Raw genomic sequence first — 15094 nt, 5'->3', positions numbered from 1 at the left:
AATTTGCATATTATGACGTCAGCATATTTACGGAAAATTGATTGTATCTCTGTAAATATCGATCGATTTACTTTCAAATTTTGATATGTTCTAGCTGAGACCATTTCCTACAAATGTTGTTGCTATTATTTTTCATTTTGACAAAGGCATCGTGGCGTATTTTTGCGATTAAAGGAGGCATGTCAATTTTTCACATTTTGCGTGTATTCTCTATGGAACATTACTTTTTCTCAAAACTGGGTTCTACATTTCCGTCTTTCGCGAGCAATATCTCCGTCGTTTTAGCTTCGTTTACGCTGAACTTCGAGTATGTTGTAGCTGAGACAATAAGATATTTCAAATATGCCCTTGATTTTTTCTCAAATTTTAGTTGGATCAGCCCACCTATACTTGTTCCAAACAAGTATTACAAATCTAGTTTATTTTTCTTATTTTGACCCACTTTTTTGTTAGCAAGATAACTTTGAAATGGTTCAATCAAATGCTTTGATATTTTGCACACATATGTATAGGCATATGGACAAGACACGGTAAGGTTTTCAACCTTGACCTTGACTGATGACGTCATCTAGGCGCCATTTTGTGAAATTTTCTGAAAATCATCTCATGATCATATCTTCATAACCAAAAAATATTTCTCATTCATATTTATCATGATCAAGGTCAATATCAGTCCGGTTAATTATAGGTCAAAAAACACGCGCGTGCGCGTACGTCCGCGCGTCAGTGCGCGTGCAAAAAATTGTAATGCTCAAAATCGTATCAAATTTTTTTTGCATACGTTTCAGGTCATTTTAAGCATTTTATAAAAAATCGCGCGTACGAGCATGCGCGCGCGTTTTCGCGCGTAACACCATTACACAACATAGAATCGCCATTTTTTTTTCTTTCATGATATTTCTCATATGTTTTCAAGGAATTTGATACCATGTTTATCTCTTTATGACCATTAATAACAAGATGAGCGTCAATTCAAGATAAATGTCCGTGCGCGCGAGCTCTTTTATTACATAGCATATATGGTCAAAAACATGCCTATACAAAATCCATTATAGCTCTTTGGAATGAACCGTGACCTTCAATGTGTTTTTCACATTTAGATAGAGTATGAGTCGGAAATATGATTCTATGTATCATTTGGCCATTAAGTGTATCGTGACATCATCATAATGGCCTTGGAACTCAAAATACGAATTTGCATATTATGAAGTCAGCATATTTATGTAACATTGATTGTATCTCTGTAAATATTGATCGATTTTCTTCAAAATTTCGATATGTTGTAGCTAAGATAATTCTCTACAAGTTTAATAATAATTATTTTTCATTTTGATGACGTCATCAGAGTAAATATTTCGATTAAAGGCCTCATGTCAGAAATTTCACAATTTGCGTGTTATGACTATAGAAGGTGAATTTCGTTCACGTAATGAATCTACATTATATTGTTTATAAAGAATTTTAAAGCAGTTTGTCGCTTATTTTTGTTCTATTTTGTTTTAAATTTTTGTTGACCAGCCCACCTATACTTGTTCCAAACAAGTATTATATGTCTAGTTTATTTTTCTTATTTCGACCCACTTTTTGTTAGCAAGATAACTTTGAAATGATTCAATCAAATGCTTTGAAATTTGGCACACATATGTATAGGCATATGGACAAAACACGGTAAGGTTTTCAACCTTGATCTTGACTGATGACGTCATCTAGGCGCCATTTTGTGAAATTTTCTGAAAATCATCTCATGATCATATCTTTATAACCAAAGGATATTTCTTATTCATATTTATCATGATCAAGGTCAATATCAGTCCGGTCAATTTCAGGTCAAAAAACGCGCGCGTGCGCGTACGTCCGCGCGTCAGTGCGCGCGCAAAAATATTAAATGCTCAAAATCGTCTCAATTTTTTTTTGCATACGTTTCAGGTCATTTTTAGCATTTTATAAAAAATCGCTCGTACGAGCATGCGCGCGCGTTTTCGCGCGTAACACCATTACATAACATAGAATCGCCATTTTTTTTTCTTTCATGATATTTCTCATATTTTTTCGAGGAATTTGATACCATGTTTATCTTTTTATGACCATTATGAACAAGATGAGCGTCAATTCAAGATAAATGTCCGTGCGCGCGAGCCCCTTTATTACATAGCATATATGGGCAAAAACATGCCTATACAAAATCCATTATAGCTCTTTGGAATGAACCGTGACCTTCAATGTTTTTTCATATTTAGATAGAGTGTGAGTCGAAAATATGATTCCATGTCTCATTTGGCCATTAAGTGTATCGTGACATCATCATAATGACCTTGGAACTCAAAATACGAATTTGCATATAATGACGTCAGCAAATTTATGTAACATTGATTGTATCTCTGTAAATATTGATCGATTTTTTTTCCAAATTTCGATATGATGTAGCTGAAACAATTCTCTACAAGCTCAGTCCACACCATTTTTCATTTTGATGACGTCATTGTAGTAAAAATTTCGATTAAAGGCCTCATGTCAAAACTTTATAATTTGCGTGTTATGCATTTAGAAGGTGAATTTCGTTTACGTCTTGAATATACATGATATTGTTTTTTTAATAATATTTAAGCAGTATCTCGCTTATTTTTGCTCTATTTTGTCTCAAATTTAAGTTGACCAGCCCACCTATACTTGTTCAAAACAAGTATTATGTCTAGTTTATTATCAGGTGGGCTGTATAACGTACAGACCACCTTATAATTTCGTTAGAATTGCCTTTATTATTTATTTATTTATTTATTTATTTATTAAATATTTTTCTTATTTCTAACCACTTTTTTGTTAGCAAGATAACTTGAAAATGGCTCAATGAAATGCCTTGAAATTTGGCACACATATGTATAGGCATATGTACAAAGCACAATAACGTTTTCAACATTGACCTTCACTGATGACGTCATCTAGGCGCCATTTTGTAAAAATCAACTCATGATCATATCTTCATAACCAAAAGGTATTTCTCATTCATATTTATTATGATTAAGGTCAATATCCATCCGGTCAATTTCAGGTCAAATAACGCGCGCGTGCGCGTACGTCCGCGCGTCAATGCGCGCGCAAAATTTTAAAATGCTCAAAATCGTCTCAAAATCATTTTGCATACGTTTTAGGCCATTCTAAGCATTTTATAAAAAATCGCGCACACGCGCATGCGCGCGCGTGCGCGCGCGTTTTCGCGCGTAAAACTATTACACAACATAAAATCGCCATTCTTTTTCTTCTATAATATTCCACATATTTTTACAAACAAATTGATACCATGTTTGTCTCTTTATGACTATTAATAATGGAATGATCGACCGTTTAACAAAAATTTCCTTGCGCGCGAGCTCTTGTAATACATAGCATATAGTGGCAAAAACATGCCTATACAAAATCCATTGTAGCTCTTTAGGATGCAAGGTGACCCCAATTTTTTTTCATATTTTAATAGAATACGATTCGGAGATATTTTTTGATGTCTCATTAGACCCTTAATTAACTCATGACGTCATCATAATGGCCTCCGAACTCAAAATTCCAATTTGCATATTATGACGTCAGCATATTTATGGAAAATTGATTGTATCTCTGTAAATATTGATCGATTTTCTTCCAAATTTTGATATGTTTTAGCTGAGACAGATTTCTACAAATGCATCTTTTCTTATTTTTCATTTTGACAAAAGCATCATGGCGTATTTTTGCGATTAAAGGAGGCATGTCAATTTTTCACTTTTTGCGTGTATTCTCTATGGGACATGACTTTTTCTCAAAACTCGATTCTACATTCCCGTCTTTCGCGAGCAATATATACGTCGTTTTAGCTTCGTTTACGCTGAACTTCGAGTATGTTGTAGCTGAGACAATAAGATATCTCAAATGTGCTCTTTATTTTGTCTCGATTTTTTGTTGGATCAGCCCACCTATACTTGTTCCAAACAAGTATTACAAATCTAGTTTCTTTATTTTATTTCTAACCACTTTTTTGTTAACAAGATAACTTGAAAATGGTTCAATCAAATGCCTTGAAATTTTGCACACATATGTATAGGCATCTGGACAAAACACGGTAAGGTTTTTAATCTTGACCTTGACTGATAACGTCATCTAGGCGCCATTTTGTGAAATTTTCTGAAAATCAACTCATGATCATATCTTCATAACCAAAAGTTTTTTCTCATTCATATTTATCATGATCAAGGTCAATATCAGTGCGGTCAATTTAAGGTCAAAAAACGCGCGCGTGCGCGTACGTCCGCGCGTCGGTACGCGCGCAAAATTTAAAAATGCTCAAAATCGTTTCAAATTTATTTTGCATACGTTTTAGGCCATTTTAAGCATTTTATAAAAAAATCGCGCACACGTGCATGCGCGCGCGTTTTCGCGCGTTACACCATTACTTAACTTTGAATCGCCATTTTTTTTCTTTTATGATAATTCCCATATTTTTTCAAACAATTTGATACCATGTTTATCTCTTTATGACAATTAATAACAAGATGAGAATCCATTTAACATAAATTTCCGTGCGCGCGAGCTTATGTAATACATAGCATATATGGGCAAAAACATGCTTATACAAAATCCATTATAGCTCTTTGAGATGCACCAGGGGGGTGTTTCACAAAGATCCTAAGTTGAACTTATCTCTAAGTTGGACTTAAAAATTATGGAAAGCCATTAGCATCTTTGAAAATATTTTGTAAAAGTTATTTTGAAAGGCATTAATTGTTTATTCAAATCATTCATATTTTCTATCATCAAGGAGATTTCATGTTCTGGATGTGGAATTTATAAAAAGTCTGAAATACTTGAATTTCTGCTTTTGAATATATTTCATTTTAAGACTCCAATGGCTGTCCATAATTTTTAAGTCCAACTTAGAGTTAAGTTCTACTTAGGATCTTTGTGAAACACCCCCCTGGACTCCCAATTTTTTTTTCATATTTTGATAGAGTATGAGTTGGAAATATGATTTCATGTCTCATTTGGCCATTAAAAATATTCTGACGTCATCATAATGGCCCTTAAACTTAAAATACAAATTTGCGTATTATGACGTCAGCATTTTTATGGAAAATTGATTGTATCTCTGTAAATATTGATCAATTTTCTTCCAAATTTCGATATGTTGTAGCTAAAACAATTCTCTACAAGCTCAGTAATCCTCATTTTTCATTTTGATGACGTCATCATAGTGAAAATTTCGATTAAAGGCCTTATCTCAGAAATTTCATAATGTTCTTTTTATGCCTAGAGAAGCTGAATTACGTTCACGTCATGAATCTACATGATATTGTTCTTTTAGCATTTTAAAGCAGTGTCTCGCTTATTTTTGCTCTATTTTGTCTCAAATTTTAGTTGGACCAGCCCACCTATACTTGTTCCAAACAAGTATTAGATGTCTAGTTGTATGTGTTTTTTAAAATCAGATGTGGAAATAAAACTTAAACTTAAACTTGAACTTGAACTTGAACTTAGCCGCTGCCTGACACTCTGATGATGATAATTGGCCTTCACAAATCTCCCGAAATTCTTCAATGAAGTGATTAACCTTGTTATATCCAACGTTCCTAGTGTTTGTGTCATTTAGCCCCTAAAGCACTCCAACTTTTGAGAAATTGAATAGTCTAAAGCTTACCGGTGCTCCCGGATAATTTCAAATATTTCAAATTGCGCCTAAGGCCATTCCATTGTAGCTGCGACCATGAAAATCTCAAAATATGCAGTTCTGATATATAATTCCAAATGGGAATAGCAAATCGGTTGATTGTAGTCAAGGAACATTGTTTTAAAGCTAAAGTAATATCAGTCTTGAGAGGGAGTTATACAACATTATGGCCCGAATTCACAACGGAGGTCTGAGGACAAACCCGGTTTGATCAGACCAAGGTTTGTACAAACCTTGGTCTGAGCTCAAACCTGGTTTGTCCTCAAACCCATTCCACAAAGGAAGGTTTGTATAAACCTTGGTCTGTAATTCCCAAACCTCAGACCAAGGTTTGTAAAACTAGTCTCAGCCATAGGGTTTCTAACAGAATTTTCATGGGCTAGTATTTAAATGTTAAGAATTGAAAAAAACTGTTAAACTAAGCATTCTTAGTACGATCCGGACATCTTAATGAGCAGTCTTGAAAAGATGATGGTTAGAACATCTCTGAAATAAACTTTTGAATCGCATTTTCATGAATTAATCGAACCAAACTGGCGCGCCGAAGCAGAAAGTGCCCCACGTACTTACATTTGTGTGGTGCTGGTGAAGCACTCAATCTGACCCAGAACAAATTGACATCGGCACCTGAAAACCTTCGTTAGATTCCTACATCTAAGGTTGTCAAGGGCTCTTTTAAAATAACTGTAAGAGTCTTATTGTTTTTGGGGCTACAAATTCTTATCAATAAAATCACCTGATTATAATAATGATTTAATATGAATTAAGTTTTTATTGTGATTAATATATTAATTCATTTGATTGCAAGTCGCACATATCCTCCTTTCATGCCATTTTAGTTTTGTCTTGTATATTGTGTTCCATATTCAAAAGTCTTAAGTTTATACTTGTTAATTACTATAGATCTATATATTTTGTTAGAATGGTCAATCAATTATTATTTTAACTAGTTCCCCGTTTGTTTCCCCAACTGGCCATTTTTTTCACATCAAAATTGTAACTGGTAAATGATTTGTTTCCATATAATATTAATTTTTAAAAAATTCCTCTATTGCCATCTTTTCTTTCTCTCTCCCTCCCTGTCTCTTTCTCTGTCACCGTCCCTCCTCTCTCTTTCTACCCATTTTTGTTCTCTCTCTCTCTCTCTGTCTTCTTCTTCTTTTTCGCAATGAAACACATAATGCAAAACCATGCAAACTGCAAACACACACATCTGCACACCCCGGTCCCCCCCTCCCCCCCAAAAAAGGGAGAAAGATAGAGAGAGATAATCTGACGCATATCTATTTCAGTTATCTTTGTAAATATATGAAAGCAAGAATATTGTATTTGTATTTTCATGTTTTACATAAATAATTGAGCATACAACACAATAGTAATTTACCAACTTTGTTCAAACAATGCAGTTCACATTTGTTAATTTTGTAGCATGTTTATATGAAATATAGCTCACTAGAGGCTCTGGAAGGCCAATTAAAAGTCTCACTGTAGCGCTTTTACCAGAAAGAAAATCAGAAATACAAAAAAAAACGGTGACGAAAATTCAAATTGTTCACATAATAGTTCTTTAATTCTGACTTCGCTTAGTACAGTAAATAATAACATTTGTTCGAATACTCTCCCCTAGCTGACCACCAAATAATATATATTGACCCACCCCCTCAACTCAGCAGTGTATACAATGCTAATTATAGTTAAATCTGGTGCATTTAATCTACAGAGAACACTTAATTACAAATACCGTCAGAGTGACAACAAATACTTATCAACTAAACATAACATCAAAAATATCCCCCCCCCCTGGCCCACTGAAAAAAACTCTTTAAAAATGTTATAGCCAAGAATTGTTTTAGGATTATATCATGCAAAAATAATTCTTTGGTAGACCCAGCACAGATTATATAAAGACAAACCATTCGCAAAAGTAATATCATTATTGTAATTCACTGAGAACTTAGACAATTCAAATTGCACTGTTATACAATCACAATAAATGCATTTAACCACATGTGCAATTATATTTTTGTTTTAAATGGATGGAATTTCAAACATGTTTGTTTCACAAACCATAATCAATGTATTCAAGCACATGGACTGTTTCACAATTTACAGGTATGCGCAAGTTAATGTGACTTTTGAAATTGGGTCATATTGGCCCGAATTCCCAAAGAAGGTTTGTAGACAAACCTAGGATTATGTGCGTCATATGACGCATTTGAAGGTTTAGACCTCATGCAAGGTGAAAATTTAATCGCAAACTTGTTTACCTCAAGTAGAATAACAATTTTGTTTTTGTTTAAATGATGGGGACCTTGATCTTTTGTAATTATTCATGGATCAAACAAAACACGCATGGAACGTCCTCATCCTTACATTTAATAAATATGCGCTCAATCGCACATCTCCCTTTTTTGTGCGTGAAGTGTTAAAACCCCACTGTACTACTTGAATCAACTTGCTCCCTCTATATAGAAAACTTCCCCAATTTGTGCCTGTTGGTCCCCCATGATCCTCTTTTTCTTATTTTAATTGAGAACTGAATTGATGAGATAGCCACCCGTCAGTGACCTCGCTGGGTTGTCTAATCCTCTTTGGCTGAACTAGTACATATGGCCTTTAAAGCACATCTGTGGTCGAACCTCTGAATGAAGAAATGGCTTCTGATGAGGCAGAGAAGGCATGGATACCTGCAAAATCGAAAGGAGAAAATAAACAATATCCTAAACAATATTCTTAATTACAATTTGTTCATTTTTTTCTTCTTGGAGGGGGTGGGGGGGGGGGGAATACTATAGAAAAGGATACAATATATTGTACACATAATCAGGAATTATTTAATCCTGTGTCACTAATACAACAAACTATGAGGTTCCACTTGACAATAAACTAATCAAGTTGCATACAGATATCAAAAATATTAATTGTGATTTGTGAACTGAAATTTAAAAGCACATGAGCTCATTTGAATTAATTACTTAATGCGAGTTGTTACTATAGTATATTACCAAATGAACATTCCTAACATGTCACATGTTGGCCAAATACAAAAAGGAAACAAGATTGACTAAGAAAAAGAATAAACAAATTTGTTCATATAAAGAAATAATCTACCTACCCTATAGTCTATCTCCAAGAATCAACTGTTATTCATATGCCCTAGCATCAAGCTGTCAATTCAGTGCACACTCAGAAAAGATCCTGGCAACGTGGCTGCTACCAGTCCAGGCCACCTTGCAACGATACTAGTTATTTTCCCAGCATAATCACAGACAACCTGTCAATATGAAATAACATGTTGGCATTCATTAGTTATGAAAACTCACTAATTTCACACTTCAGATTGGCTGTAAAATGTATCAATTTCACTTGTTATTCATGATAATTAATGCAAATGCAGTTCAATATTTGATAATTGCTGTTCAATATCTATTTACACAACAAAAATTGGAAGAAAATGCTAATTACCCTATATATATTGACTGATGAAGTATTTCTTCATTTTTAACTCATGTTTTTCATTGTTTATCTTGTATCAATGTAAACAAAAATAATCTCACTGTAAACAAAACATTTTGAGCCTAAAACAACAACAAATGCTTTGTGTGTATGGGTTAGCATGGATGTACAACACACAATACTGGAGATTGTATATATCTAACGTGCAAATTTTGCAACCTAAACAAAAAGGCCTAAAGCCAAAGGGAAAGCCGTGCCGGATCCAGTCATGATGTATTCATTTATTCTCACCTGAACATCGATGGAGTACCTGTTCTTCATATTGAAGTAGTTCCTGGCTCTTGCCCCACCAGGGCTCCTGATGTAAACATGTGTTCCATCAACAGCACCCACAACTCCTGGAAATCTGCAGCACTGGAAAAACTGCTTCTGAATAGTAATCACTTCTTGCCTTGTTGTAAGTTTGTAACTTGTAGGAAACTTCATGACTTTCCCCCTTTCTTCTGGCAACAGCTTCGGAAACATCCCTCACTACTCTCCATTCGGCAAACAGATGACTGTGACACGGCATGCCGCCTCCTCACCGTGCATCCTTTAGATCAAATTACCCTTTAAAAAAGAAGAAAAAACAAGCATTCAAATAAATCATTTTTTGGCTGGTTTATGCTATTATATTTTTGCATCCCCAACTGTTACTGTCACTTAAAAAAAAATGATCCTGATTTCTAGATGTGGTGTGAATCAGTTTAACATAAAAGACAAAATTGTCCATGCCTTTTCTAATCTCCTTCACGGCTGCACCTTTTGTAAAATTTAAGTACACAAACCAACAAATCACAAACTTGTTTCCAACACATAATCTGAATAATTTCCTCATATATTAAAAAGCCAAATAACAGTATTGGGAAATGCCCCACACACAAATTATGAAAATTATGCTTTCATCGCCTACCATGTGACAGAATAAATATCATAACTTATCTATCAATGTATGGAAAAGACAGAAAATGCTTATAAATGGAATAAATTTATGTAAACGCACATGTGCATGGCATTGGGGGCTTGCACGGTCGTAGGCAGACCAGCGGAGCGGGGCAAACGAACAGTGAATTTAGGCGGTCAACATGAATTAAAATATTTCTGCATTTTAATAACGACACTAGGGTTGGATTTTACAACAGAAGCCCTTTTTTTATAGCAATGGCAACAATGATCATCAAGTAGTTTGGCCATGTTTTCGGCAACTTTCCCAATACAGAATTTGAATTCAAAGTAGACTCTACTGTACCTGAATCTGAAACAAAAGGCTCATCCTCCAGCGGGTTTTCCCAGTCTCAGAGGCCTTTGCCCGGTTGTGCTGCTATATATTGCTCCAGCTCCCCAGCTCATTATGCTGAATCAGCTGCATTTCTACCATCTTTACTGGAGTGAAGATAAAATGAAACAAATGTTTAAACAATGTTTTTAAAATAAAGAAATGTTAGTCTACTTGTAAGTTGTGGCATGTGCTTGTGACTTTGTGGGTGATCCTGGCTCTGGAGACCATGCAAGCCAGTTAATTAAGACAATTAGATACAGATCTAAATTTGATAAAAGCTTTGCTTGTCAGTGCCGTTCATCTTGAGGAACATTGGCATCGCTGATGCCACTAAAATTTATATTTACCAGTGAAACAAGTCATTATTGCCAGGCCTAGGGCTAGGCTAGAACCTGGCATTGCCATTGGCATATCAATCATTATCATGAATTTGTAATAACTAGTGTAGGTCTAGATCTAGGCCTAGTCTAATTGGCATGTGTCATGGCATTGTTGACAACAAGACAAAATTAAACATGACAGTCATACTCAGATATACATGTAGATCTAGATGTTTACATGTAGTCTACTCTAGGCCCGGCTAGGCCTAACTCCAGCCCAGGGTCAGGGGGTGCGAGCTCCGCCGCCGCCTTGGGCGTTAGACTCGAGCTCCCTCAGACTCAGTCCCTGAACTCAAAATTGAGAGGCCATCGGATATGTAAACACCGAACATTTCATGGTAAATGGAAAGTTATAAAGCATATCACATATTGAAATGTCAATAAAGTAAAGAATATGGATTCGACTACATGTACAGGTTTTATACTTACGATTTTAAGGAAAGGATCGAGAGATTGAGAGATTTCAATTGCACTAAAATCGGGCTGACCTGATACTATCGCAGATTGTGTTGGCGGTGAATTATTTTGATAAAATCAATCGAGCATAAATTATCTCAGCCCAGTGCTGCATCCTGATTGGTTGATAGCTCTCAAACCAGGTTTGAGAAATTACAAACCTCCTATCTGAGCAGTCTGTAAATTTCGGGTCTGATGACGTACATAAACCTGGTCTGAGAACAAACCTTGCTTTGTGAAATGCAATTTCAGACCAAGGTCTGAACTCAAACCTGAAACGCGTCATATGACGTACGAAAACCTAGGTCTGAGGACAAACCTCCTTTGTGAAATGCATTTCAGACCAAGGTCTGAACTCAAACCTGAAACGCGTCATATGACGTACGAAAACCTTGGTCTGAGGACAAACCTTGCTTTGTGAATTCGGGCCAAAGAGTTTATTATTTACAATTTCATCACTTTAGACTCGATTTCAACCGCGACAACGATAATTAAATATTGTACAATCGCATATGCTTCCGACATGTTCATTTGAACCAAATTCATGACCACATATCAAAACTTTGTTTACCTTTATATGTATCGAAAAATGTATATCATGGATTAATTGACGGGACATTAGACCATGCGAAAACAAGCGCATTATCCTAAAATGTTGAGTTTTTGTCAAGATCAATTTTTTATTTTACCACATCTTGCGCACAAATTATATAAAGGGCGGACTACTGAATTTGATTTTTTTTTAATTCAATATTCCCAATACAATTTCCATATAAAGTTTATAATTTATACTGAAATTTTGCCGAACATTTAATAAATGTGAAACTGGTGCCTTACCTCCGAAATTCCCCGCAGTGGGAGAACAGCTCGGAGCATGGAATCTCAAAGCCAAGTGGTACGTTACGCATCCCATTATTACGCTTTAGAACCCACGCATGCGTTTGAATACATTACAACAGTTCCCCCTCCTTCTCTATCACCTCCCTAGTTCAACATGCTATTTAAGTACAATGACTGATAAAAAATGACTATAGATAGGTCTCCATTTTACTAACGTGTCTAAATTTTATTCCAGATCCGAAATATTAACAGCAAGGAGGAATATTCTAGATGGACAACGTGCATTCGAGTCCAACGAACGAGTTAAAATGGTTTATATAAATTGCTGTCGGATTATGGTTTTTGAAAAATTTGATAAATGTGCAATAATCGCAGTACACCTACCATCGCTTATCCTTTAATTTCTCGCTTCGACGAACAGCGGTCTATTCAGTTTCGTTGACTCCACGCACACGGGCCAATTTTATAGGATCATATACCTCATTTGAACGTTTAATTCCCTTTAAATTTCCTGTGCGTGGTCACGCTGCTTAGCACCCGGTAATATGGTAATCCTCTTTCACATGTAATTTTATGTTGAATTAGCCTTGGTCGCCAAACTATATATTATTCCAATCAACATTAAAATGGAATGCCCGAGATCACATTTGGCAATTGACGACAAATAAGAATGAATCTTTGCACACGCGTTTAATAGACGGAATGAAGTTGGATGATAAAAGTGCAAAATCCCGCGACCGATACTCTTAATTCAGAGAACGAATAAACATTTTGTCAAACGGACTTAAAATAGGGCAGTGAAATTGGCCAGGAAAACCATGATCCTTAACAATTGTTATTCATTTTGAATTTTTACAGGGCCAGCTATGTCATTGTGTGTCGAGTACGGCTCAGAAGAAATAAGACAATCTTCAGTCCTCTTCAGACTGCCTCCTGACTTGTTCTTGATCTGCAGCAGATAGCATCTGGTGGTCAACGACAGGAAGGAGAATATACCCGACTATAAACACTCATCACATTACATTGAGTTAGTTATTAGTACATTGTAGCCATAGCAATGAAATCAATAATAATTGTTATGATATTTCTGAGTGACTGCCGATAAGACCGTTGGCTGAGAACCTTAACAAGATGATCACAAGTCCTATCCCGATGATTATATCCTGATTTATCTGATCATTAACATGATTCAAGTTGGTTTATAACAACTTAAGGAGTTTAGTCACCCTTGAAACAACTATTGCCCACTACATCTGGTGATATATATATTAAACCTATGAAACATACGAATAGGCACTTATCGATGGATTACATTTCTACATTAATGTAATATTTTTTTTGGATTATGTATCATATTAGTGCATATTGAGATAGGAGATTTACAATGTCGGAATTTGAACGCAAAGTTTCACGCAATTTGCAGTGCCCCGTTTGTTTCGAGCTGCTTAGTGACCCGAAGCAGTTATCGTGTACACATACTTTCTGTAAGGAATGCCTTAATGATATTCTTAAAATGTCTTCACATACTTCTCTAACATGTCCCATCTGTCGAAGCGAAACATTTGTAAAGGGTGGCAATGTCTCAAATCTAAATACTAATGTTCCTCTTAAATCTCTCATTGATGATGTGAGAAATAGCAAGCAAGTCTGTGAAATGTGCGACTCAAACTCGAGAGCTGTACATTTCTGCTGTGAGTGTAGTAGGAACGTGTGCAACACATGCCTCAAGATTCACAACAAATGGCCGACTCATGAAAAGCATAGAGTTGTGAGAGTAGAAGACGTCAGAGAAGGAAGGGTAGTCATCGAAAAAGAGGTTTACTGCCAGGAACACAAAGCAAATAGACAAACACACATCTGTACTGATGTGTGTATCACTTGTAAGAAGTTCATCTGCATGAGATGTAGGTTGCTGAGTCATGAGAAGAAAGGCCACACAGTTCAAGATGCTGAGGAATACAATGCTTCTACCAAGACACACATTGTATCTCTACAAGCCCGAGGTAAAACGAAAGTTACAACCATCAATAATCACGTGACCTGTATCAAGAATCAGAAGGAACGTGTCACTGATCACATTGCCGGCAAAAAGGCGGAAATCAACAAGACCTATCAAGAATTACTCAAGAAATTAAACGAGAGGAAAGCAGCATTAGACCAGCAGTTGGATACTCAGGAAGTGAAATTGTGTAAAAGATTGGATGAGATGAAGGATGTTGATGAGAGGTTGGTTACGAATATCGAGAGTGCCAGTGTGTTAGCGGGTAATTGCATGAAGGCTCCATTAGAAGGTGATATCATTGTTATTCGTGATACATTGTCTGGTGAGTTGAAGAATGTACTAGATAGGGATGATCCAGAGAAGAAGCTGGCTACGGATGTAGCTGACCATGCAGAGCAACTGATATTCACACCTAACAATCAATATAATCAGTTGAACATTGGTGAGGTCAGGTTCAAGACGTGTGAGTTGGAATATGATGTAGAACTCTCTAAGAAAGGTCACATGAATGGCATGGCTGCAACAACCGATGGAAGAATGGCAGTGGGATCCAGCAAAAAAGGAATTTATATCTTCTCTGCTGATGGTCAGCTGCAAAAGACAGTCCTCAAGGATGTCATGATCGATGATGTAGGATACCTGTCTGATGGCCGGTATGTCGACACAGATCCCCTCACACTGTACACACGGGAGTATGTGAAGCTGGATCTAACATTTGATACTCTGAGTAAAGATGAAGGTGGGACCCGTAGTCTCACCGTAGACAGTAATGATCTGATCTATGTCGGCTACTGGAAAGCCAAGAAGATCCAAGTGTTCTCACCAACAGGTGGGAAGGCGATCAGGGAGATACCATGCGATGGGTACATACCTCATCAGATTACCAGTTATAATGACATATTAATCATCAGATATGGTAATACAGTAATAATAATTGACAAAGATGGTAATGT

General features: G+C 36.0%; 1 long non-coding RNA gene across 2 annotated transcripts; it reads right to left on the bottom strand.

Annotated features, from left to right (window-relative positions):
• Positions 1-8174: 8174 nt before the first annotated feature.
• On the bottom strand, positions 8175-11332 carry LOC115925931. 2 transcript variants are annotated; one of them, XR_004064867.1, is made up of 3 exons: positions 11273-11332; positions 8805-8963; positions 8175-8376 (listed from the first exon to the last, which is right to left on the bottom strand). It is a non-coding gene; the product is annotated as an uncharacterized LOC115925931 (long non-coding RNA). The 2 variants fall into 2 exon arrangements; XR_004064866.1 differs by lacking the exon at positions 11273-11332 and adding an exon at positions 9437-9540.
• Positions 11333-15094: the final 3762 nt, after the last annotated feature.

This window comes from Strongylocentrotus purpuratus, unplaced genomic scaffold (assembly GCF_000002235.5).
Source record: "Strongylocentrotus purpuratus isolate Spur 01 unplaced genomic scaffold, Spur_5.0 spur5_scaffold_19, whole genome shotgun sequence".
Taxonomy (NCBI): domain Eukaryota; kingdom Metazoa; phylum Echinodermata; class Echinoidea; order Camarodonta; family Strongylocentrotidae; genus Strongylocentrotus; species Strongylocentrotus purpuratus.
This window is presented reverse-complemented; position numbering and strand designations above follow the sequence as displayed.